Source organism: Salvia hispanica, chromosome 3 (assembly GCF_029641045.1).
Source record: "Salvia hispanica isolate PSC_SH4W2 chromosome 3, Shi_PSC_v1, whole genome shotgun sequence".
Taxonomy (NCBI): domain Eukaryota; kingdom Viridiplantae; phylum Streptophyta; class Magnoliopsida; order Lamiales; family Lamiaceae; genus Salvia; species Salvia hispanica.
The window spans coordinates 23,395,093-23,422,035 of NC_142694.1; the positions used below are offsets into that span (position 1 = coordinate 23,395,093).

General features: G+C 39.8%; 1 long non-coding RNA gene across 1 annotated transcript; it reads left to right on the forward strand.

The window, feature by feature from the left end:
• Positions 1–20,821: 20,821 nt before the first annotated feature.
• LOC148930395 (uncharacterized) lies at positions 20,822–22,122 on the forward strand. Its single transcript, XR_016136671.1, has 2 exons — positions 20,822–20,945; positions 21,892–22,122. It is a non-coding gene; the product is annotated as an uncharacterized LOC148930395 (long non-coding RNA).
• Positions 22,123–26,943: the final 4,821 nt, after the last annotated feature.

A 26,943-nucleotide genomic window follows, 5' to 3' on the forward strand; every position in this document is an offset into this window, starting at 1 on the left:
TCACCAAGTAAATCAATAACTGTAATATATATCATGTTAATTTCAAGACATCGCACAAAGGATTAGGGCTTTGAGCAAAGCCGAGTTTTAATTTCTACGGCTCAAAACTAAAAACAACTTTCTTTCTAAATTATGTAAATATGGCTTTAAAACAAATGATATTAAAAAATGGCGAAGACAACTTTTTGTTGATGTTTGATGATAAGTTGTTAAGGGACTCAAAATGATCGTGTTTAATTTTTGGCACCAAAAAAAAATAAAATTTACGTGTAAAAATATTGGTTGCTTGGGCTTCAAATAAAAATAGTACTCCTTATTTTCATTGGAAATCAAATACTAGTAGAAATTTATTTGGTGAATTTCACATATATTAGCTGAATCAGAACCGAAAAAGCTAATGAGTGGAATTGAATCGGGATTCCGATTGTGTTAGGTTTGACAATTCATTTTCGTTCCAACCATAATGACTTTATTGGGCAAATTGATGAAAAAGTTACGAAGATTTATTGAATTTTAGTTTGTCCCACAAAAATTATATAGTTAAACTTTATGATTTTTCGAATTAATTTTGATCGTTGCAAAATATACTAGAATTTGACCGAATTTCATGGTTTATTTTGCAATTTGCATTCTGTAACTAACACATGACGCACCATTAAAGTCTCTTCTAGGCATATCCTTTTTTTATTAGTTTATGATATCCACTTTCTTAGAATGTCCACACCACAGCCACAACCACACAAACTTGTTTGCCTAATTAGTACGACCACAAAAAACTTGTACGCCTAGTTATCACAAAATAAATTAAGGAATTTTTTTTAAAAAAAAAACATTTTTGACCGCCGCGGCTCATCTGTCGCTTGCAATACGCCGCGGCTCATGACCCACTGTGGTCACTCTTACTACTCCGTTCATCCACTAATAGGAGTCTCATTTCTTAGCAGCACAAGTTTTAAGAAATGTTAAGAAGAGTGGGTGAGAAAAAATTAGTAGAATATGTGTCTCATTTATATATATTAGTTTTAAGTGAAATGTGTTAGTAGAATATGAAACCTTATTATCTTTTATAGTAAAAATAAATCGGAACTTCTATTTGCGGATGGACAAATTAAAATGAAAAAGACTCCTATTTGGTAACAAAGTACTATTTATTAATATATTCAATAGTCCAACTTAATTTTTATATAGACAAAAAAATAAACGATTATCTTATAGTGTACATGGGAGTGTTATATTGCTAACTCAATACTTAATTGCTAACTACAACTAAATAATAGACATTAGATATTCAAATTAATGGCCTAAATTATCAACTCCGAAATGTCAATACGATCAACAAAAAACGTCAATAAGGGTATGAAGAGTTGATTTTCTTGCTTGCTGTATCCTATCAATTTCTAATTACACACTTCCTAGATCCAGTAAATCAACTAGATCACAAGGTCTAGAGACTCACAAGACTGGAAGTCTGGTCGTTGGTACGCAAGCAAACCTTCAAAACCCTCAACCACAGATACTAAACTAGCACAGGGAAGTAGGGATCGATCCCACAGAGATGGACTCGTAAAATACATGCGTAGAGAATTGGAAACTATTTTTGGGTTGGCTGCTGCCACGCATATTTTGGGTTGAGGAATTTAACTAAGTGAATTTGGAAATAAAGTATGCTATGCTAACTGCTAGATCTAGGCAAAAAATGAATTATGTATAAGAACTAAATCAAATCAACTACTAGATCTGGGACTTCTACGAACATCTCTAGACCAAGGAGATTAAAACAAGTGGGGACCAAACTCTGAAAAAGGTAAGTACGGACAGAATCAAATCTGCAGCCTAACTAACTAAAGCATCAACTGAAAATGACTTCATCTTCTTCAACGAACACAAATAAATGCAGAGATCGAGAAAAACAAACTCAGATGTAGATTGGAAACATAATTTTAACGGTAAACGAAACAACGACGGAAATCACACTACTAGACGAAGCAAACCAAGCAGAACAAAATCCCCATAATCTCATGCACAAATTTCACCTCCCCTGTTCAGATCCACACTTCGGATGCTAAATCCACTCCGGATCCAAGCATCCGAACAAAAATCCAACCGAACACAACTTCAATACCACGATTCTCGAATCTCCTAAAATATTCAGCAACAAATTCAAGAGAACATCTCAAATAAACAAACCAAAATAGCAAGCATCATAATAATCAACACGAAATCTAACTTCATCAAAGCAAATCAAATGTAAATAGAACGGATAAACTGATTCAGCAACAAAAACAGCAAGCTCGACTTCCAAAAGTGAAGTTCGAGACGGAACAGAGTAGTAAACAGAAATTAAGAGAACAATTGTTTCTTCGCCCTCAAGGGACGGTGGTGCACTGATACGTAATTCACGAAAACGAAAACCACCCCAAATTTCCCATTTCCCTAGTGTGTGTGCTAAGAGCGTGACTGTGTGTGGAGTGTAACCGATCTGCCATTCTTGTTGCGCACTCCTTTATTTATAAGCTTCGAGGTGGGGCCCAGCGAGGTATTGATTGACTTGATTGCCCTCAGCTTTTGGCTTCCTTCCTCTAGCTTTTCCTCGTGATTCCGTTCCTGCTCCTCGCTAGATATCCTCCTCCAGCATCTCCTGGATCTAGCGCTACACACACACCTGGCTTAACAAAACTTGTTAGATCCAGCAGAAATGTGATGTTTTTCACTACATAACCAATGCATGAAATTAGCCTTATCAAACTGCTCACACTTAAACCATACTTGTCCTCAAGTATAAAGACAAGAAGAAAAGAAGAATAAGGCGAATTTCAAGCATGGTTATCCCCTTGACCGACTCTACAGACTCTAGACAAAACTCCTACACCTAGACACAACTGAGGCAAAGCTAGACACTAAAACAAAGAGTACATAATCACATAGGATGAAAACATATAAACACATATGCATGAACTGGTTTCAACTTTTAGGCAACCGTCCCCACAAGATTAAGATCAATCCAACAGGCTGCACTCCTCCAAATAGGCCCTTTTCTCCCCTCTACCTAGCCAATCTGTCAGCTCGTCAAGATAGCCTTTTACTTCCCCAATTGTTAGATTCACTCGATCGCTCATTCCTTACCAGGGATGTTAGGACCGATTCTCTCTTAAGTTATTGCCAAACCACTGAAACCTCGGGTTATGAGAATTCCTCCTTCTATCCTCCGTCACTATCCCCCTTTTTTTCTTTTTTTTTTTTTTTTTTTTTTTCTTTCTGGACTTCGTCCAGCTTATACCTCCTTGATTTCCTGGACTTCGTCCAGCTTATACCTCCTTGATTTCCTGGACTTCGTCCAGCTTATACCTCCTTGATTTTTTTCTCTCTTTTTATTTCCTCCTCTGGACTTCGTCCAGCTTATACCTCCAAATTTTTGCGATTATATATTTTCTCCTTTCCCTTTTTTTTATTATTTTTTTCTTTTCTCTTTTCCTTCAGCATTCAGTGGCAGACTTTTGACATGTGTTAGCTCTAAGTGTTATCACAGGCTTATAACTCACCTCTAGAGTAGGGCTTCACAACTAGGCAAGTAAAGGCATTTACTATCGTTCTTGCTTCATTCAGATTGGTTCGGCTTACTAAAGAATCAGGCTTCTAAGTTGGAATACCTCCTATTTTCAATTACTCTCCCTAAGGGAATCTGCCGTATTATATCCACTAGTTCATGCGATACAATCCTAGACCTACAACTCCTCAAAGCATAATAACACTGCATTGATTCCTCTCCCCCTCCCACTTCACTCAAGCTTGTCCTCAAGCCATCGTCGTGAAGGGGGGAAAACAGAGAATTCAATGCAGAATTAAACAACAATTTCACTTCTCACACTTAGACCGAGCAACGGGCTAAGTGGGAGAAGAATAAACCAACAGAAAACATAGAACTTCTCACACTTAGACCAAGCATTGGGCTAAGTGGGAGAAGATAGCATAAAACACAGCAACGCATGGAAATAAAACACAGAAAAAGAAACACAAAAACTAAAATTTACTTGGTCTGGGGAAATTGCTCATTTCTGGGGCTGGCTCCCGCGAGAGCCAGACGGTGGTGGAACACTGGGGCGGTTTGTTTTCACTTTCTTCTTCGCTGGTTGCTCCAGCTCTTCCTTTCCTTCTGCAGCTTGATCGAGTCCTGGTTTCCTCATTAGCATTTTCGTCCTCGGTGGATTTGGAACTTTCTCGGGAATAGTCGGGGTGGTCAACTGCTGGAATGGCTTGATCGAGGGACTGCTGTGGATGATCTTCTGTGCCTCGCCACTTGACCCAGGAGTCGACTTCGACTGGGTCAAGGGAAGCGTCTGATGCAGCCATTTCAACATCCGCGTAGATATCTCCACAGCTTCCGCCACTCTTTCACTTTGTTTGGCACATTTCGTGGCCAAATCTGCTACGTTGCTGCTCAGAACTTTTACTTCTTCCCGACTCCCATTGAGTTCCTTCCGTATTCCCCCGAGTTCCTTCATCATCTCCTTTTTCATCAGTTGCATTTCCTTTTTCATGTCCTGCACCTCCTTCCTAAGCTCTTCCACCTCTTCACTTGGCATGGCCTCCTCAGCTTCCTCCGGCTCCGCCTTCGCTTTATCTCCCAGCGAATAGAAGTAAGTCTTGTTGCCTTGAGTTTGCAACAAGCCCTTGTTGAAGAAGTAGTCTACGCTGAAAACCTCTGGGCGGTCGCACATCACGACCTCGGGAGCAAGCTCGGCGATCTTCACCTCAATGTTTCGTTGCAGGTAGGCGCCGATGAGGTGGCAAGTATACATGTGGCGTGAGGGATTGCTCGTCATCTGGTGACAGGCCTGAGCCAGCCAATATCCCAAATGTACCTTGATGCCATTGGCCATGCACCAAGTGAAATATAGGTCGGTGGTTGTAAGAGCGGCATTTGCTGTCCCCATCAGATTGTAGCTGATAAAAGTTTGGGCGAAACGAAGGATGCGGTCTTGGATATGAGAGGCCTTCGAGTAGCTTGACTTGAATGCACCCGCTTGAGAGTGAGTGAGCGACTCCCATGCTGACTGCACATTGAAACCGGGTGTGTGCTTTGGTAGCCCAATCATCCTCTCGTTCCACTCCCCTTCATCATCCTCCTCTGGAGTGAGCACCCCCATACGGAGTGACCATTCTCTGATGCTAATCTCATGTTCTTCGTTGAACATCCGGAAGGTAATGGAGTCTGCATCCAAGTCAGTAGTGTTTTTAAACCGAAAGGTGGAGAAAAACTCCCTCGCCAGATCCACCGGAACCTTTACTCTGCTATGCTGCAGCAGCCACTCAAAACCAATTGAGGAAATGCAAGCACAGAACTCTTCGTCGCTTGCAATCTTTACTAGTTCCTTCGGCCGATATTGCTTCCCAGACTTCGTCATCTTTCCCGTGCCACACCTTTCCTTGTAAATAGCGGCCCTCTTCGGATCGTCGAACTTCCTCATAGCTTGCAACAATTTTTTCGTTAACAACACCTTCGGGCGTCCAGCGATAGGCTCCTCCTCCACTTCCTCAGAGTCAGACTCCGGCAGGGGAGTCTGTTCGTCTTGATGCTCCGTGGAGGGTTCCTCGACCACTGGGGAAAAAGGTTCCTCGACCTCCTTGACGGAGGTAGCTTTCCTCGATCGGGTAGTTGCCTGGCCTTTCCCTTTCTGTTTCTTCTCGTTTTCCAGACGGCTCTCCTCAGCCGTTGAGTCCTCTTGTGCCACTTCGTCAACTTCATCCAGTAAGCTTCTCCTGGTGCGCCTTCGCTCAGCCCTTTCGTCTACAGCGGGCTCATCTTTCTCTTCCGGTTCATCTACCAAATCCACAATTAAATGGAGCCCCTCCACGTCGGGCTCCTGTACATCAGTCTGCTGCATCTCCGCAGCATCCTCAAACTTCTCAGGGGTTGCCCCCTCACCTTCAACCATCGGGGTTGCCCCCTCAATGTAAACGGGGCTTCCCCCCCCAATATCGAGTAGAGTACCCTCCTCGTCGGCAGGGGTACCCCCTTCCTTCCCCTTATCACCCTCAAGATTAGGGTCCTCGAATTTTCCTATCTCTGTCTCGTCACCCTCAAGATTAGGGTTCTCAAAATTACCTGTCTCTGTATCGTCACCGTCCCCGCCTTCCTTTCCGTCCCTTTTTCCGCCGTCTTTTTGCCTACCTCCGACATCATCCGCCTCCTCTGGGACTATTTCTGTGTTTGTCGGTTCAGATCTACACGCTTCCGCCTCTCCTTGCAGCGCTTTCTCATGAGAGACGGAAGGTCGGGCTGACGAATCGTCTGGTACCGACGTCGGCACAGTGATCGCCGCGGATGGCATCATATTGGCAAAGAATAGGGCGTAGACCTCCTTCGCCTTTTCGACGCACCCTACCCTCTGCGTCAGATCGGCCAGCAAGGCCGGGTCGTAGACTATTTGTGGAGAATTTCCGGCGGGATTAGTGGATTCCATTACTCAGATCTGCAATTCAAACAAAAACTCGGCCGATTTGGTTAGGGTTTGTAAGCTTAGAGAGAGAATGACAGTAGAGAGAGGGAGGAGCAAGTTGTGAAATTATTATGTGGAGAGAGAAGGTCGGTTCGCATCTTTTACACAGAAGAGAGAGACGGTTGCAGGCATGACATCAGCGACCGTACTCCTCCATAATTGTCGGCATTTTGAATTTCAAATTATAACTTCCCTCCTCAACTGCTCCTTCATGCACTCTTCCTCTAATTGATTCCCTTGACCGCGACCTAAAAAAAATATGAAGACCCCAGACTCCTGGGTCAAGGTTAAAGTACGAGACATAAATCCCCTTTGAGTTTGGGTCTTCGAAAATATTTTTGGAAATTTTTGAATTTTTATTTTGTTTGGATTTTCTTTGTCTTCTAAAGCAATTAAACTATGTACAATTACCTTTGAATATTCTCGAATCCCCTGGATCAGTGTGTAAAAACATAACATTTCCCTTGACCCAGGAGTTCATCGAGAATATTCCTTTGTCTGGCTAAGTGATAACTGAGAGCGCACGTAGTGGTATTTCCTCCACTACGCATAGCTCAGAATTATCCCTATAGACTTTCAATCTATGGCCATTAACAAGAAAAGGGACCGAGTTAGGAGCACTTCCCTGGATTTCCACTGCTCCGTGTGCGCGGAGGCCAACGATGGTATATGGACCTACCCACTTTGACTTCAACTTCCCTGGCATTAGCTTGAGTCTGGACTGAAATAGAAGTACTTTCTGCCCCACCTGAAGTTCCTTGACCCGGAGGTTCTTGTCGTGCCAGAGCTTCGTTCTTTCCTTGTACCACATTGCTGAATCGAATGCCTCTAGCCGTAGTTCCTCCAGCTCCTGTAATTGCAGCTTCCTTTCTTCTTCACATGCCACAGACTTCATATTCATTTCCTTAATGGCCCAGTATGCCTTGTGCTCCACTTCCACGGGTAAGTGACACATTTTCCCAAACACCAACCTATAAGGTGACATCCCGATTGGTGTCTTGTAAGCAGTTCTATACGCCCACAAAGCATCGTCAAGGCGTTTACTCCAATCCTTCCTTGTGGTGTTAACTGATTTTTCCAAAATACTCTTTATCTCCCTATTAGAGACTTCAGCTTGCCCATTCGATTGGGGGTGATATGGTGTAGACAATCTATGATGCACGCCGTATTTCCTCATGAGCGCTTCTATAGTGCGGTTGCAGAAGTGTGTTCCTTGATCTGAGATAATCGCTCTAGGAACTCCATATCTGCTGAAAATGATTGACTTCAGAAACTTGGCCACCTCTTTAGACTCACAAGTGGGCGTAGCCTTCGCCTCTATCCATTTGGAAACGTAGTCTACAGCGACCAATATGTAAGCATTTCCGTACGACGACGGAAATGGGCCCATAAAATCCATCCCCCAAACATCGAAAATTTCGCAGATCACTATGGGCACTTGGGGCATCTCATCTCGTCTCGAGATTCCCCCTGTCTGTTGACACCTTTCGCAGCATTGACAGTATTCAAAGGCATCCTTGTTCAATGTAGGCCAGTAGAATCCACTGTCTAGAACTTTCCTTGCGGTTCTCCTTGGTCCGAAATGCCCTCCACACGCCAAGGAGTGACAATGATGGAGTACATCTCTTTGTTCCCATTCAGGAATGCAACGTCGAATTATCTGATCTGCACACATCTTCCAAAGATAAGGATCATCCCAGAAGTAATATTTGGCTTCGCTTTTAAGCTTCATCTTCTGGGCCCGGGAGGCTTCCCCTGAACTTGGCACCTCTCCCGTGACCAAGTAATTTGCCAGGTCTGCGTACCATGGTTCTGCGTTACGTACGCGCTTTCCTCGATCAGATTCTCCTGGACCTGTTAAAACTAAGACAGATTCCCAGCTTATCGGTCTAGGTGGTTCGTCCATATAGTACAAATGTTCTTCGGGAAAAACATCGGGAATAGCCTCGTCCGTATCTCCTTGATGAATTCTACTCAAGTGGTCAGCCACTCGATTCTCTGTTCCTCTTTTGTCTCTTACTTCCCAATCAAACTCCTGTAGAAGTAGGACCCATCGAATTAGCCTTGGCTTTGATTCTTTCTTAGCTAGCAAGTACTTTATTGCTGCATGATCAGTGAAAACAATAACCTTTGACCCAAGAAGATAAGGGCGGAATTTTTCGAACGAGTAGACGACAGCCAACATTTCCTTCTCCGTAGTATCGTAATTCTTCTGAGCTTGATTTAGTGTCTTGGACGCATAGAAAATTACGTAGTTTTTCCCATCTATCTTCTGCCCTAGGACGGCTCCCACAGCGAAATCGCTCGCGTCGCACATTATCTCAAAAGGGTGATTCCAGTCCGGTGCCCTGATAATTGGTGCGGACACTAGTCTCTCCTTGAGCAATTGAAATGCCCTCTTGCATCCCTCATCAAACTCGAACTCCACATCGTTGTGCAGCAAATGAGTGAGTGGTTGCGCAATTTTTGCAAAGTCCTTGATAAACCTTCGATAAAACCCTGCGTGACCGAGGAATCCTCTAACTTCCTTTTGATTTGTAGGGTAAGGTAGCTTTGCAATCACTTCCACCTTTGCCTTGTCCACTTGTATTCCTCTTTCAGAGACCACATGACCTAAAACAATCCCCTCAGTTACCATGAAGTGACATTTTTCAAAATTCAGGACTAGATGTTTCTCTTGACATCTTTGCAGCACTAGGTCAAGGCTGGCTAAACAAGTATCAAATGAGCCTCCATATACAGTGAAATCATCCATGAATATCTCGATGCATACCTCTAGTAGATCCGAAAAAATACTCATCATACAACGTTGGAATGTACCTGGTGCATTACATAGACCAAATGGCATCCTTCGGTAGGCATAAGTTCCAAAAGGGCATGTAAATGTGGTCTTTTCCTGGTCCTCTGGGTTCACGAAAATCTGGAAATAACCGCTATATCCGTCGAGGAAACAGAAATACTGTTTGCCAGCCAGCCTCTCTAGCATCTGGTCAATGAATGGTAAAGGAAAATGATCCTTTTTGGTGGCTTCATTTAGTTTCCTATAGTCGATGCACATCCTCCATCCAGTGACCAGTCGAGTAGGCACCAACTCATTCTTGTCATTCTTCACCACTTGTATTCCAGATTTCTTCGGTACCATGTGAACCGGACTGACCCACTCGCTATCTGGAATAGAGTATATGATTCCAAGGGACAGTAGTTTCAGAACTTCCTTGAGCACTTCCTCCCTCATGTTTGGATTCAGTTTCCTTTGTGGATCACGCCGAGCCTTTGCCCCTTCCTCTAGTCTGATGTGGTGCATGCAAAGATCAGGGCTAATTCCAGCTAGGTCAGAAAGTGTCCACCCTATGGCCTTCTTGTTCCTCCTTATTACTTCCAGCAGCGCACTCTCTTGGTCTTCAGTCAAGCGGCTGTTAATTATCACTGGACAAGTTTCTCCTTCCTCCAGGTATGCATACTTTAAATTTTCAGGCAAAGTTTTCAACTCCTTCTTCGGTGTGATGGCTTCCTGAGGTAAAGGGTTCTCCGCCTTACTTCTTGGCGCCATTTCCTCTAGATTCGCTCCCTCGTCTGGGCTCTTCTCCTGAACAGATCTGGCTGATTGGAATGATAGTGGCTGGTGGCAGAATGCCATGATCGCTTCATTGATCTGATCATCTGTCAAGTCCTGTGTGAAAAAAGTTTCACACCATCCTGTCACCTCCTTTTCTACAGTCTGGCTCAGCTCCGAATTGTCAAACTGTTCCTGCATTAGTTCAGTCTCAAGATATTCTTGGACTAGGGGGTTAATTACATCTACAACATGCAAGTTTTCAACATCAAGCGGTTTTTTCATAGCTTCTTCAATGTTGAAGGTGTATTTCTCCCCATGATAGTCCAGGCATATGGTTCCATCAAACACATCAATAACAGTCTTCGCGGTGCGAAGGAAAGGTCTCCCCAGTAACACCCCACTAGACTCAGCAGATTCATTACCCCTCATTTTTATCACATGAAAATCAGCTGGGTATAGGAAATCATGCACTCTGACTATGACATTTTCCAATACTCCCTCAGGCGATATGCATGTTCTATCGGCCAACTGAATCACTACTTTAGTATCGACCAAACTGACTCCCACCAATTTTTTATATATTGACAGCGGTAGGACATTTATCGAAGCACCCAGATCACACATGGCATGCTCAATTTTAATATCACCTATAGAAATAGGAAGAGTGAACATACCTGGATCTGTACACTTTGACGGCATCCTCCTCTTTTGTATCACGGCGGATACATTTTCTCCTATAACAATCTTCCCATCAGGTTTGGTTTTTCCTGCTATGAATTCCTTGATGAACTTGCTGAAGGTGGGTATTTTCAGAGCCTGCAAAAAGGGTAGGTTAATCTCCAGCTTACTAAATATTTCCACAAGGTCCTCAGTATCATCTTTCTTTTTCTTGGCTTCTCCTCGATATGGGAATGGTTTGGGTCGCTTTACTGCATTCGTGGAACTCCCTGCTGGGGCTGCACCTGTCTCCCTGCTTCCCTCTTTAAGTTCCAACTCAGGTTCTGGATCAAGGAAAAATGGGTCACTTAGTCGAGGCATAGATCCCCTTAAATCTCCCTCCTGGAGGTCATCCTGTATAGGAATTTCTCTGAGTCCAGGATCATCTCCTCGAGACTTCTGATTCCCCTTTTCTCCGTTCATCTGTGAGGGTGTCTCCTCGTTTATCACTTGCTTCGGTCCTTCATAGCCTTTCCCCGATCTCAAGGTAATTTGACTAATATTTGCTCGGTCTGGTGGTTTGACAGTGGCAGGCAATTTCCCTTCATTTCCCCGCATTTCGTTCAGCGACGTGGCCAACTGGGACATCTGCTTTGCCAACATGTCCATGGCAGACTTCTGCTCCTGCTGGGCATCTTGAATTTTGTGCACCACGTCATTGTTAGCCTGCATGTTATTCTGCATGTGTTGTTGGAAATTTACCAGGTCATGCACCATGTCATCAAGATTCCGCTGTGGTCGGAAACCTTGAATTGAACTGGGATTAAATCCTTGATTTTGATTGGCTCCAACCACCTGGTTCTGGCGAAAATTTCCCTGACCTCCTTGATTATTGTTGTACTGGGTTGCTGGACCTGGGTGACTCTGTTGGAAATTTTGATTGTTTCCTGAATTGTTCCTCTGATGCGGTGGCACATAAGAATTCCCTTGGTTGCTCTGGTTCCTGTTGTTCCAGTTATGCTGATCCCCTTGGTTACGGAAATTCCAGTTGTTCAGCCCCTCTTGCTGCTTCCCTGCCCAGTTAGAATTATGCTGTGGTCCTTCCTGATTCCGGCTGGGCCATGTCTGCTGGTTCTCCGCTGGACCTGGGTGTTGTGACTGTGGTTGTTGGTTCCCTTCAGCCCATCTGAAACAAGGATTGTCCCTCCATGGTGCCTCCTTAATCTTCCACTGGTTCCAGTTGGTATTTTGATTACTTTGATTCCAATTCCCCATTGCATTCACTTGAGCTTGGAAATCTCCGTCGAGTGAGGGATTATTGTAAAATTGAAGCTGATGTTCCTCTTGACCTGGGTTTTTTTCCTTATCAGTCGACCCAGGGGTATTTTTCTTTTCAATGGCATTTAGCAGTGCCTTCTCCAGTCGATCTATTCTGTCTCTAACCTCTTCTCCTTCTCGTTCCTTAACTGTGTTCGCGGAGCTTCTCCTCATGATAGCACGCGGGCAGTCATACGCCTTCTTCGCGTCGATTAATCTTCCCAGAATCTCGCGTGCCTCGCTTGCCTTATTCTTGGTGAAATTCCCCCCGCTCGAGGAATTCATTAAGTCCTTGGACTCAGGATTTGCCCCTTCGTAGAATAGATAAAATGTTTCAGCCTCCGTCATCCTGTGATTTGGGCAAGCGTCAAGCAGGCCTTTAAACCGAGACCAATATTGGCTTAAAGATTCATCGTAGTCCTGCTTACACTCTTGAATTTCTTTTTTCAAAGCGTTTGTCTTATTGGACGGAAAGAAATAGTCCAGGAACTCCAATTTGAAATCCCTCCATGTGGTGATCGAGTCAGGTGGAAGCCTCAGCAACCAAGTGTTTGCCTCTCCTTTCAATGCAAATGGAATCGCTCGCAGGCGATAGTCCTCCTCGGTAGTTTCGTTAGGCCTTTTCTGGATGCTACATAGCTTACTAAACTCGTTCAAAAACTCATAAGGACACTCATTCCTCCGTCCAGAGAATGTAGGTAAAACGCCCAGCACATTCGTCTTGATCTCAATAGACCGCTGACGTTGATTTGACACTATGGCATGAGCTGGCTCTCCGTCGAGATGTGCAGTTAGCGAACCAATCTCTGGGTCTAGGTCCACTAAGTTTGCCATTACAGACTCCTCTTCCTCCCTTTCCGAATGCTCAGTTTCTGACGACGACCGTGAATCCTCTTTCCCCGATGAATTCCACTCTTCTTCACTCCCTGATTCAAACGGAAATGGATCTACAGTTGACAACCCCGATCTGGTAGTTATGGCGGATGTTGATTCCTTAACTTGCCACTTCAACTGCACGTTCCTTGACCAAGATGGGTTGCTCCAGATTCCTGACCTTGAGCCCTTGCTCATAAACTGCCAAAAGCGAAATTCAAAAGATTAAAACTATTTACACCAAATCTCTAAACACATAAACAAACTACGCCATCCATCCCCGGCAACGGCGCCATTTGAAGAGTTGATTTTCTTGCTTGCTGTATCCTATCAATTTCTAATTACACACTTCCTAGATCCAGTAAATCAACTAGATCACAAGGTCTAGAGACTCACAAGACTGGAAGTCTGGTCGTTGGTACGCAAGCAAACCTTCAAAACCCTCAACCACAGATACTAAACTAGCACAGGGAAGTAGGGATCGATCCCACAGAGATGGACTCGTAAAATACATGCGTAGAGAATTGGAAACTATTTTTGGGTTGGCTGCTGCCACGCATATTTTGGGTTGAGGAATTTAACTAAGTGAATTTGGAAATAAAGTATGCTATGCTAACTGCTAGATCTAGGCAAAAAATGAATTATGTATAAGAACTAAATCAAATCAACTACTAGATCTGGGACTTCTACGAACATCTCTAGACCAAGGAGATTAAAACAAGTGGGGACCAAACTCTGAAAAAGGTAAGTACGGACAGAATCAAATCTGCAGCCTAACTAACTAAAGCATCAACTGAAAATGACTTCATCTTCTTCAACGAACACAAATAAATGCAGAGATCGAGAAAAACAAACTCAGATGTAGATTGGAAACATAATTTTAACGGTAAACGAAACAACGACGGAAATCACACTACTAGACGAAGCAAACCAAGCAGAACAAAATCCCCATAATCTCATGCACAAATTTCACCTCCCCTGTTCAGATCCACACTTCGGATGCTAAATCCACTCCGGATCCAAGCATCCGAACAAAAATCCAACCGAACACAACTTCAATACCACGATTCTCGAATCTCCTAAAATATTCAGCAACAAATTCAAGAGAACATCTCAAATAAACAAACCAAAATAGCAAGCATCATAATAATCAACACGAAATCTAACTTCATCAAAGCAAATCAAATGTAAATAGAACGGATAAACTGATTCAGCAACAAAAACAGCAAGCTCGACTTCCAAAAGTGAAGTTCGAGACGGAACAGAGTAGTAAACAGAAATTAAGAGAACAATTGTTTCTTCGCCCTCAAGGGACGGTGGTGCACTGATACGTAATTCACGAAAACGAAAACCACCCCAAATTTCCCATTTCCCTAGTGTGTGTGCTAAGAGCGTGACTGTGTGTGGAGTGTAACCGATCTGCCATTCTTGTTGCGCACTCCTTTATTTATAAGCTTCGAGGTGGGGCCCAGCGAGGTATTGATTGACTTGATTGCCCTCAGCTTTTGGCTTCCTTCCTCTAGCTTTTCCTCGTGATTCCGTTCCTGCTCCTCGCTAGATATCCTCCTCCAGCATCTCCTGGATCTAGCGCTACACACACACCTGGCTTAACAAAACTTGTTAGATCCAGCAGAAATGTGATGTTTTTCACTACATAACCAATGCATGAAATTAGCCTTATCAGGGTATTAGAGCATCTCCATCCGTGCTCTTAACTAAGAGCACGGAAGTGGGCCCGGACCCATTTTTATTCCTTGTCCTTAGGCAAGAGCACAACACTCACATCCGTTCTCTTCCGCAAGAACAAGCTCAAGGGTCCCATCATTCTATTATTCAATTTAAATACTTCAATTACTATAAACATTTCTACATTATAAAAATACATTAAAAAATAAAAATTACATAATTAAAATCCTAAAAAATAAAAATTACATAATTAAAATCCTACAAATTAAAAAAATACATAATTAAAATCCTACAAATTAAAAATTACATAATTAAAGACTAAAAAATACCCTCGTGTAAGACTAGTCCTCTATCCCCAATGTTTTCTTGAGACCCCGTATCATTCCCACATGTGTTGCAAGTTGCTCGGGAGTCATGTTAGACGTATCGGTCGTATTGAGTTGACCCAAGAGAGCCCACAACGAGTTGGTCGGTGGTTGAGGTGGCACAAAGGGAGCGGGGGCGGATGGAGTCGGGGCGCGACCACGGTTGGCCGTCGCCTTCTTCCTTCCTTGCGGCCGGCGGGAACTGCTCGGGCCAGCGTCGGGGCTACCCAAGTTAGTTCCGGCAAGCTGGGTAGCCACATCATCGGAGGCGCCGCCGGATAGGGCTACCGACCTCAACCGTTTGCTGATGCTACTACGCCACCCCTATACATCGAATGTTGGCGCCCCTCCTGCCAACAACTGAGGTACTTGAACGGTTTCAACTCCAAGCTTTGGTAGGTCGCCAAGGCGGCATTGATGATGTCAAGCTCGCTCTTGCCGATCCCCGCCGCCCGCTCTTCCTATTGGTAATACCCCTGAAACTTACCAATTGTCTCGTTGGCTCTGTAGATGCAATTGCGCACTGTAACAACCCGAGTTTTCTTGCACTAGTTTTGGAGTATAAAAAAAAATGGACAAAGAGACAATTGGAAATAAAGTGAAAGGAAATTTATATTTCAAGGATAAAAGTAAAGGCTATGCTTTTACTAGATAAATATTTGAGGAATAAGATATACAAGAATGTTGGAGATACATCTAGCACATGTTTACACATGTGAGAGTGACAACACACACATCTATTCTACACCATTATCCTACTACACTAGTCAACAAGTTTGGAAGCTAGCTATTTTGGTGATGGAGCCAAAAGATCTCTAGAGGAGCATCTTCTTTCTTTTCCCTCACTCTCTTTCTCGAAAAAGGTAGCCACAAGACTCCAAAGCTCTAGCCATGTACCTGCAAATTAACACAAGAATAGGAGTTAGAAGATGACTCACAAATAAAAAGGAAGGGAGGCACAAGCTCATTTAAGAAAGGGAAATAGTATAGCTTGAGATCAACCCCTTTTTGGCACATTCTCAACTAGCATCAATGAGGAATCAAGACAAATGAGCATGGTAGAATGAGCCTCTACACAAGCCCAATATAGACATGAGTCAAATCCTCTTCTCTCCATCGTTCAAGGCTGAGGAAACAGCCAAGAGAGACAGCCACACATACACCAAAATAGTAAGAATAACATGAACATCAAGCTCAAAAGAGGTAGAGCTGGCAGCCCCAAAATAGGAGCCTTTGCCCCCAAGACTTACTCAATTAAGTAAAGAAACAAGATGCCAAGAAAGAGATGGAGCTGGCAGCCAAAAATAGGAGGCTTTTCCCCCAAGTTTCCAACACAAGAGGCCTATATAAACTTCCTCCCTACCTCCTTTTTCCTCCACCACTTTGACACCCCAAATTTCACAAAGTTAGAATTTCAGTGAGGAGTAGAGAGGAGGGCGAGGAGAGGCAGCGGCAACACGGAGAGACATCCGTAAACCGAGAATCGCCAAGGAGAGGTATTTCATAGCACTCCTCTCCTGCATCACGTTAGAAAAATAGATAGCCCAGAACGAAAACTTAGAACGTAGATGCTCAGAAACCAGATACGAACCATAACAATATTAGTAACTGGAATCACCATAGTAGAGTATGAACACAGAATCTGGGAGCAACACCATAATACACCAGGCCAAGTAATCTCAGATATATAGTAAGCTAACACCCCTTCCCAAGATCATAACTTTACTCCACTAAATAACAACAAGGAAATCCTCAACATAATTACTGCCATAGCTCAAAGAAATTGAGTCAGGGGGGAAGGGGGAAGGAGACTTAGCTTTGGAGTGAGGAGTATTCGGCGGAGCTGCCCGGCGACGAACGGGTAGCGACGAGCTCTGGGAGACCTGGCTAGAGCGGAGGCGCTGCCGGAGTAGCAGAACAAGGCGGCGACTGGTGTCGGACGGCAGCCGGCGCCGTCGAGGAAAGATCAAGAGAGACGGCGGACCTCGGAGCTCCCACATGCGAGCCGGAGAGAGTACGCGCAGCGCTAGGGGCTCCCTGACACATGCTCGGCGGCGGCGCTGCCACCACTGGCGCGAAGAGGCGACGGGAGGGCTCGACAGAAAGGGCAGCGAAGAGGGAGAACTCGATGGAGGAAGGAGTACGCGCCGACGGAACTCCGGAATTCCGTTGAGGCGGGGCGCGGTTTCGCCGGAGAGGAAAGGCGCCGCCTCTGAATTTGATTTAGGGATTTTGAAATTGATTTAGGGATTTGTTTTGGAACTAAGAGATGAAAAAGAAAAAAGGTTGCAGGGGAAGGAAGAGAGAGCTCTGGCGACGCCGGAGATGGCGATTCGCCGGAGAGGTGGCGAGGAAGAAGGGTGTAAGCGCCGCTGCTTTACTATTCGGCAATGTTTTAAAAACCGGACCGGACCGGCCGGTCACCGGTCAGACCGCGAACCGGTAGGTAGTCCGGTTCGGTTCACTCCTTTAAACCACCAATGCATTGAATCGCTGTGAACCGGCAGAACCGGCCGGCCGGACCGGTTGGACCGTGAACCGGAAACCGGTTTAATATTGTTTTGTTTAAAAAATTTTAAAATTTGTTGTTGGTAGGAGTTAAACTCATGACCTCTCTTCTACATAAGAAGACCTCTACCACTCCACCACATGAGCTCATTGAACAATTTGAACATCAAATATTTTTATACACTAACCATTAAATTTTTATCTACAAAAACTAATAATTCATTTTAATTTTATATTCTTTAATATAATTGTTAATTATAATATAAATAATTATCATCCTCTATATTTTAATGATGCTCTACTTACCGTCTATATTATTATTAGTACCATATAAGATTCATTATTTACTATAAATAAATTTTTTATATTACATACTTAATTTATATACCCTAGCTATTGACATCAATGAATATTTTTATCTAAACTTAATACCTAATTCGTATTTAATTATAATATTATTTTATGAAATAAATTTTCTTAAATTAATAAACATCATCTATTTTAATACATAAAAATATTAACTTTCTTAATAATATATAATATATGTGTTTATTATATATTCCGGTTCAACCAATGGTTCGACCAGTGAACCGGTTGAACCAGTGAACCAGTAACGACGTCGGTTCGCCGGCCGGTCCGATTTTTAAAACATTGCTATTCGGTTAATTGGGAATTTGTGAGAATGAAAGTGAATTAGGAGTGAGAAGTGCCGATGGATTGAGGTGAAGGATAAAGAATTTGGGCTGCCTCCTTTTTATTTTAGTATGGGCCATTTAATTGGCTAAGTGGGCTGCTGGAGTTGACTTAATAAAATAGAAGGTGGGCCAATTTTTTTATGAATGAGAGAAATAAGTGGAGCTTATTATTATTGTTGGGCCAAGATTTAATTATGAGAAGCTGAAATTATTTAAGGACTTGAGTTGGAGCTCAATTAATTAATTCCCGAATAATTTACTAAGTTCCCGAAGATGGAAGATATTTAACTGCGAGATGCGAAGGGCCGACCGGCGTCGCCCCGCGACGCCTCGGACGGCCGCTAAGGAAATAGGAGGAAAGAGAGACGACGTTCTCGAGCCACGAAAATAATTAAGTTTAATAAAGAAGTGCTATTAATTAAATTTCCCGATTTAATTAATATGTGAGTTTCTAAAAATTTCCTAGAAGTGAACGAAGGATAAGAGAATTAATTAGGGGCATGCATTCCTATAAGTATGAGAACTTCTTGAGTCTTATTAGTACGTTGTTTGCTTTCAAAAGGCTATCTCTGTGAGTAAAGGCGGAGTGAGGAAAAATCAATTTAAGGAGTTTTAAGCGAACGAGGTGGGCTTTCTGTTAAAGTTACAGTTTTTACGAGAAGTATTTTACGTGGGCTTTCTATTTAAGATACGATTGTTGCCTTTATGTTTAAAGTATGGTTTCTATGAAGAGTGCCAAGGTGATATGAAAAGTACAGTTTACGTTTACAGTTTCATGAACAATATTTTATGATGAGTGCTATTTACATCAAGTGAAAGTGATGTTATTTAGTTATGTGACATTATGTGTTGCTTTACGGGTGCTTGTGAATTGTCAGCCTTCGTTGATATTTTGTTCGGCTTTGACCGATAGAAATGAGTTTTTGTCAAAGATGTTTATGAGGAAAGGAAGTTTTTGAAAGTTATGTCAAGCCATGTTTTGTTTTGAACTTTGCCTATCTGATTGACTAGCAAGGGCGATGTCCCTACTAGACCAGAAGTTTGTGAATTAGTTTTACCAGGAGTTGTGAATTTGTTTCACCAGGAGTTTGTGAATTCATTTCACCAGGAGTTGTGAATTAGTCCAGGAGTTTGTGAATTAGTTTCACCAGGAGTTGTGAATTGGTTTCACCAGGAGTTTGTGAATTTATTTCACCAGGAGTTGTGACTTCGTTTCACCAGGAGTTAGTTCAGATATGGCAAAAGTTCTAGGAAAATAGATTGGCAGTTTGCTTTTGAAAAAAGGAAAAGGGCAAATGTTTTAGTGCTCTCGGAATATTTCCTAAAACCCCGAGTTCACTCAAGAGTGGCTTGACAAAACCAGTTTTTAGTAAAATATATTTTGGCACGTGTCCACTGGATACACCAAGTACTCAGCCCTGCATATGTTTTAAAAATGTGCAGGTTGAGCAGTGATGACGGCGGGCGGTGTTGAGCATAGACGATGAAGATCCTTCGATAGAATAGTACTTGGATGCGTCGTGTCTCCATACACGATGTCATCTGCTCTTGACTCTTCCGCTGCAATGTAAAAGTCGAGATTTCATTCTCTTGTACCATGCGCTCTGATTTTTATATATTCCAAGTTATTTCAGTTCAAGTTCAGTTGTATAACATTTTTCCCCTTTCTTCCCCGTTTCTTTCATCATCCCCTAGTCGCGATCAACCGGGCTTTCTATCCTTAGAAAGTGCGATCGTGACACGCACCATACTATCATTTCGATAGATGGTTCCCCCCGACCTGGTTTCATTGTAAAGACAAGTGATGCGCCACCAATACGTTTTTCCGATTTGGTTCGTGCCAACATCCGGGTCTTCGGAGACTGCCAAGTAGGCTTTGAACATCTGCATCATCTCATCCGGAGTGTACGGGGTGCGGGTACCACGAGTAGAAGGAGTAAGAGTAGGAGTAGAAGTAGGAGTACGAGCAGAGCTGCCGCTCCCTCCCGATCCGGGTTCGGGTGCCCACCCGAGCCCGGGGGCATCTTGGTCGTCCACCGGGTAAGGCCGGTAGCCACCCGGAACTTGAGAACCTTGGGTTTGAGGAGGGGCCGAAAATTGCATTTCCGGACTAGAGAATGGCTTGGAGCCGAACCATTCGTGGTTCCAACCGCGGGAGCCGGAGGGGTGATCGCCGGAGCCGGACTGTAACATCCCAAAAATGACCCTAGACGGAATTCACTGTTTTAGGTAAGAATTCGACGAACCGGGGCTTTTGGGGAATAAAATCGATATTAAAAATAATAATAGTTGAAAAATATATTTGAAATAATTTCTGCAAATCTAAAATATAATATGTATGAGGAATTTAAGTTGGGGTGTGTATTGAATGATGAGAAATTAGAATTGAAATGATATTTAATTAGAGAATTAAATATAAAAATTAAGCTAGTAATTAATTTAAATTAAACGAATCCTAGTTACCTAAGCTAAAAGTACCGTAACCTTCTATCAATTAGGCATATGTATTGGCTGCAATATTTTAGTCTAGAAAACTAAAGAAATTCTAGAAGAACTAGCTCATGAATTGTATTAATAAAAAATTTGCCAAGTGTTTAATTAAGTACCACAAATTAAAATATCTTTTGGAAGCTAGTTTATATATATATAAGGAAAAGAAATATAGTAGGGGAGAGCTTTGCTTTTTGGGAGAAGAAGGGACGGCCGTAGCCATTGATGAGTCTCCAAACTATAGTTTCTTCAATTTCTCTGTTGAAATGTCAATCTGATCGCGTAAAACCTAATAAATTGAGTAAGCTCTATCTATCTATACTATTTTACATGTTGAAGTTTAGTATTTATGAAGTTATAAAATTTGAAATCGTTAACTAAACATGGGATGGATTTAGCATGTGAATTTGTGCTTGATAATTTGTCGGATAAGTTACGTTTAGACATCGGTAAACATGTTTTGATTGTTATGTTTAGAAGTTTAGAAACCTTGGCTTGATTATCTTGAAATGACCGAATGTGGGGGCTGTTTTAATGTTGATTTTGGTAGGGTTTTAACTAGATTATATTGGATAGAGATATACGTTATATAATGCATAGAAATGTGGTTAGGAATCGAAATCAAAGCTAAAAGAAGTTTAGGTGGAAATTAGGATAAAGGGGGTCGAACTGATCAGTATGTTTCAATGAATAGTTATTCTATTTTGATAATTCAGATATTGGATTTGGGTTCTGGACCGTCGATAACGTGTGGAATGAGTTTATTGGAATTTTTAGACATTGTTTAGTTGGTTTTCATATTTTTTTTAGTAAAATTTTCTATAAATGCCTAAGTCAAAGCTCACCACATTTTGTATATAACTACAACTAGGGTGATTAAGAATAGCTAAACATGTTTAGATGGGTAAAACAACTGTAGAAAAAAATTATATATATATATATATATTAGTGTTCATAATGAAAATTTTATCTTGAGGGAGAATATAATCAAATGTGGTTAATAAATTAATTTTCCTTAAGGCGTAATCATGAAAATATGATCTGGGATAAGTATGGATAATTATGAAAATTGTTAAGGAATTTATGAAATAACTCATGAATATTAGCATGTGATTAGTAACAGAAAATTGATGATTTAATTTTTTAAAAGTTTAAGAACATGAAAATGATAGATAGTGAATATTTATTATGAATGATGACATGAAAATGCATATGATTAAAACGAGTTGTCTATGAGTGTGCTACAGGTTAGTTGGCATTGGAGAGTACCAGTCGATATTTATTCATGTTTGTCTGATCAGCGCTGCATCTTTGGTGGGTCACTGAGCTCTATTAGAGATAGATCTTTCGAATTGTTAGTTGTGGCATGTTAGCACTAAAGTTTATGCAAGTTATTTCCACTGCAATTGTAAATATTAGATAATAATTTAAATATTTGGTTTTGAATGGTTTAGAAAATGAAAATTTTAAATTGCCAATACTTTTATGGTACCGGAATTGTGACATCGCCTACTCGGTCGGCGGTCGATCGGGTGGGGGTATTACACGGACATTGTATAGTGTGGTGCGAATTTAGATGAGAGAATATGAGAAAAAAGATGAGATAATAGATGAGAATTGATGAGAAAATAGATTAGAGAATTTAGATGATAGAAGATGAGAATTGTGTAGTGTTATGAGAATTTTTTTGTGTTGAAGTGGGGGTATTTATAGATGAAAATGTGAATTTTGGAAAAAAAAAATTGAAAAAAAATAAAAAATGTGTATAAAACGGTTATAATTTATTGGAAAGTGGAAAATATTTTTTTTTATTTAAAAACATTTTTTAAATTAATTTCAAATTTTTTTAAAAAAAATAAAAAATCAAATTTGCCAACGATAGCCGTTGGCCAATCAGGAGCTGCCACATATGGCTGCTCAGCGGCACGGAGGTGCTCTTATTTAAGAGCAGCGTCGTGCCGCTGGCACGAACGGACGTCATGCATCGGCGGACGAGCGGTGTCCCCGCCGCTGGCACGGACGGACAGGGCACCGCTGCGGATGCTCTTAAGGTCAATTTACGAGAAATCAGTTGTAACAAACTTTTGAAAAATATCCCATAACTTTAAGCATATAACTTTTTCGATTTAAATTATTTTTCCGCACAACATATATCAAATTAAAGATAGTTTCATAAGGATTATAATGAGATTTCACTTGCATATGTTCCGACGTCAAAATTTGAAAAAAAATAAAAAACTTTAAATTTTTCGTATGTCACAATTGTGAACATAGTATATAAAATATGTCAATATAATACATGTAGAATGTCAATATAAGCAACGTGTAAACATTCTCAAAGCATTGTGTTGACATTCTCAAAGCATTGTGTTGATATTTACGAAACACTATATTGACATTTTCATCCAAAACCCTAATTTGGTAGGTTTTTTTTTCTTTTTTGATTTAATTAATAAAAATAAAAATTACACGTGACAAATTGTAGACCATAATTTTTCTAAAATCCTATGGTCTCAAATTAGTTGTAGGTAGCAATTAAATGATGAGTTAGCGATTGATCACTCCGTGAATTTGAACCCCAGATCTTTAGTCTCATATATTATCATTATATCACCATGCTAATTAACACGGGATTGGATCCCCTGGAGTGGGACAATCCACAGCATCCCATGCTGTGCATGAAACACACACAATTACTCGTTAAACGACAGCCAATTTGTTGGCAAAATTGCTTTTAATTCATTTACTACACTTTTAATTATTATAGTATTAATAATAGTACTACTCACATTTCTGTAGATATGATTGATAAAATAGATACCGGTATATAAAGAAATCAATGTTAAGTATATGCTTTTTTATCATTATTTTAGTTATATTTCAAACTATTTGATTTTAGTTTGTTAATTAACATTTCTGTAGGCTTATTTTTTAATGATTAGTAGTATTAAGTAATCGTATTTAATTTTTAGTATCATCTTACTTTGAAGTCATTTAAAAATTGAACATATACTGTTATTAATATCTATACATATATAAAAGGCGAGTTTTGGTCTTTTCTTGAAATATTTATATGTTTTGTCCTTATTCTGAAATATTTATAAGTTATGGACCAATTTGAATATTTTAAGTAACTCATGAATATTTATTTAGATATTTTAATGAGCATTTGACTAATTCTTAAATCACTACAATGACTCATTGGTGGTTACAAATATTTAAATAGAATAATGAGCATTTAACAAATTTTGTAACCTATATTGTCTTGATTTTAAAATTTATGATGTTTTAATTCCATGATCTCTCATGTACTAATTTTGTACCTATAAAAGGCATAGAATTGTGGATGAATTACACTATACACACTAACAAAACATTCTTCATTCTCTCTGAAGCTCTCAACATTTTATTGCACATTTTAGGAACATTGTTTTGCTTGATTTTGGAGCCCCATCAAGTTTATAGGTGCCTAGCAGGTTTGAGATGTTATATACGTTAGGAGGAAGTCGTTTTCATTTCTGGGGAAAATATGTCAATCCGAGAGCACTAACCGTGATGTAATTTGTCTTGCGGAAAGATGGTTTTTCTTGACTAATTTTCATTGTAATTTCCATTTCATTTATTGTTGTTTTTTTCCTTTGATTACAAAAGTTAGAGTACCGCGTGTATATGGTTTCAGAATTTTACCCCAATATTTTTTACCGTTCTTAGAGAGAGAAGAATTGTAGCATCCTTAACTCAAACATACATAGTATTTATCTTCATCTTTACACAGTTTATTATTTTTAGTAGAGAAATATGAAAGATTGTTTTAAACATATTTTTCAAAAATGTCAACACTTAATGTAGTCTCTTTATCATTGTCCAAATAATTGTGTTTGTCTCAATTCAATTTTAAATATGTTTAAGTTAATGTCTTTAGGTGTAAAATGAATTGAGGAGTATATATTTATTGAATTTTTATTACATAGTAGTATATTTTTCTATTTTAAATCGTATATAATTATATTGTTTCCTATTTTAATTAATCGATTAACAATTTAAAATTGTATGACAAAAAAATATTCCGTCGTGCATCGCACGTGGGTTAAGACTAGTAATAATTAAAAGTGCAGTAAATGAAATAAAAGCAGTTTTGCCAACAGATTGGCTATCGTTTAATGAGTAATTGTGTGCGGTTTCATGCACCGCATAGGGTGCTGTGGATTGCCCCACAGCAGGGATCCAATCCCAACTAACACACATCCAATTTGATCTTCTTTTTCTTTTATAACTTTTTGGTGCTTATTTCTACTACTTTGTTTGGTTTTCTATTTACGAGAAAGACGACATCTTTCACATTATGCAAAATCTTCAATTCCAAAAAATTAAGTAGGGGGTTTCTCTACATTAGACTTGTCCTAAAGTTTAGACGCAAAGGTTGTCGAGGGCATATATACGTGTTGCATTTGTAGCCTCTGCAACTAGCCAATTACACAATATAGCCCAATACCACTATTAAAAATGTTTAACCTACTTTTGGACCACGAAGATCAATTTTTTTAAAGGTGATAAACATTTCAGTACTTAGATTTTAAGATACTAGTTAGTACTAGTTAGTTATGCAGCAGAGTTACATCATAGTGTAACATTCAGAGTTATTTTCAAATTTCATGCCACGTTTTCAATTCTTAACCAAACAATCTGATTTGAGTCAATTGACTAAATTTTATAATTTGGCAATATGTTGAATATACGTATATGAAGAAAAAACATTCTCCGATCTTAAAATTTCGTCCCTCTATTTATGGCTTATGAGTTCTAGATTCACCACTAATTAAATTGAACATATTTAATAGATTAAGTTTGAATTTGATTGGTTGATAGATAAGTGAAATATATACATTTTGTAAATGCTCCATTCGATTGCTCTCAAATTAAACACGTAATAAATAAATATTAATATGCATAATGCCCCTCTATTTATAAGTTACTAATTAAATTGAACATTTTTAATAAATTAAATTTGAATTTCACTGGTTGATAAACATTTTCTAAATATCCCATCCATTTCGATTAAGATAGCTCTCGAATTAAACACGGAAGAAAAAAATATTACTCCGTAATATGCATTAACTGATCTAATTAGAAATAAATAGTACTCCATTAGTAATACTAGTATCACTATGCACATATTTATATATTTTTAAAATATTAATTTTTAATTTTAAATTAATTAAACAAAATTAGAATCGATATTAATAATGAACAATATAAGTAACAATTTCAGTTATATAAGAATAAAAAATCTATACAAATCAATATTGAAGTATAATAAATTTGAAACAAATAACATAATATAATGTTTAAACATTAAATTATGGAGTAGGAAGATAAAAGTATATCAGAATGAATTATAAACATAATAAATAATTACTCATTATTTTTAAAACTTTTAACTATAAAATTAAAATTAACCTTATCATTATAAACTAAAACATTCAATTCTTGACAAATTTAGAGGCTCCACTTAATCATAATTTTAATAATGAATTTGTAGATGCCGTCAGTTTTCACTTTTAATTCAACTAACATTAAAATACATTTGATGAAAAAAAAAAATTCACCATTATTGTGCATTCAATTTTCAATCGGCAATTTCATGATAATAATAAGAAATCGGTTAGCCTTCTCAAAGATTAGTCTTCTCTTCTTCCTGCAACAAATGCTAATTAACATAAAAATAGGAAGAGTCAATTCAATCGAAGAGTCTCTTTGGCAAAAATCAAATCTCTATAAATAACAATGCACAAAAAAACTTTTACTAATCAAAATCCCAACAAATGAAAAAAAATAAAAATAAAAAGAAGAGAAAGGTCTGTTTAGCTGTATCATATGAAGGTTTGATTTGATGATTATATTGCTTGAAATCTTAAATTGAATTATATTTGAAATGGTATTCTTATAAATATGAAGAGGATGGAGGCTTCCATGACAACATCTAAATAATCAACTAACACTGAAAATCAACTAAAAAGAAGCACGTAATTGTATGGCGAGAAGCAACGGTCGTCAATTCCATGAATTAGTGAAGAAGAGTGTGAATAGGGGAGTGAATGGACCATAGTCCATGAATACGAAAGAAGAAGAAAAAAATCAGCGCATTACGGTTCTAAATATTATAAAAACAATAAGATATAACTGTGAAAACCTTAGAAGATCAAACTAAGATAGGAATGAAAATGCACATAGAATTCCCGAAGTTTGAATGTAGGACTAAGGATAGGACATTGTAAAGCACAGCCTTTGGCAACACATTC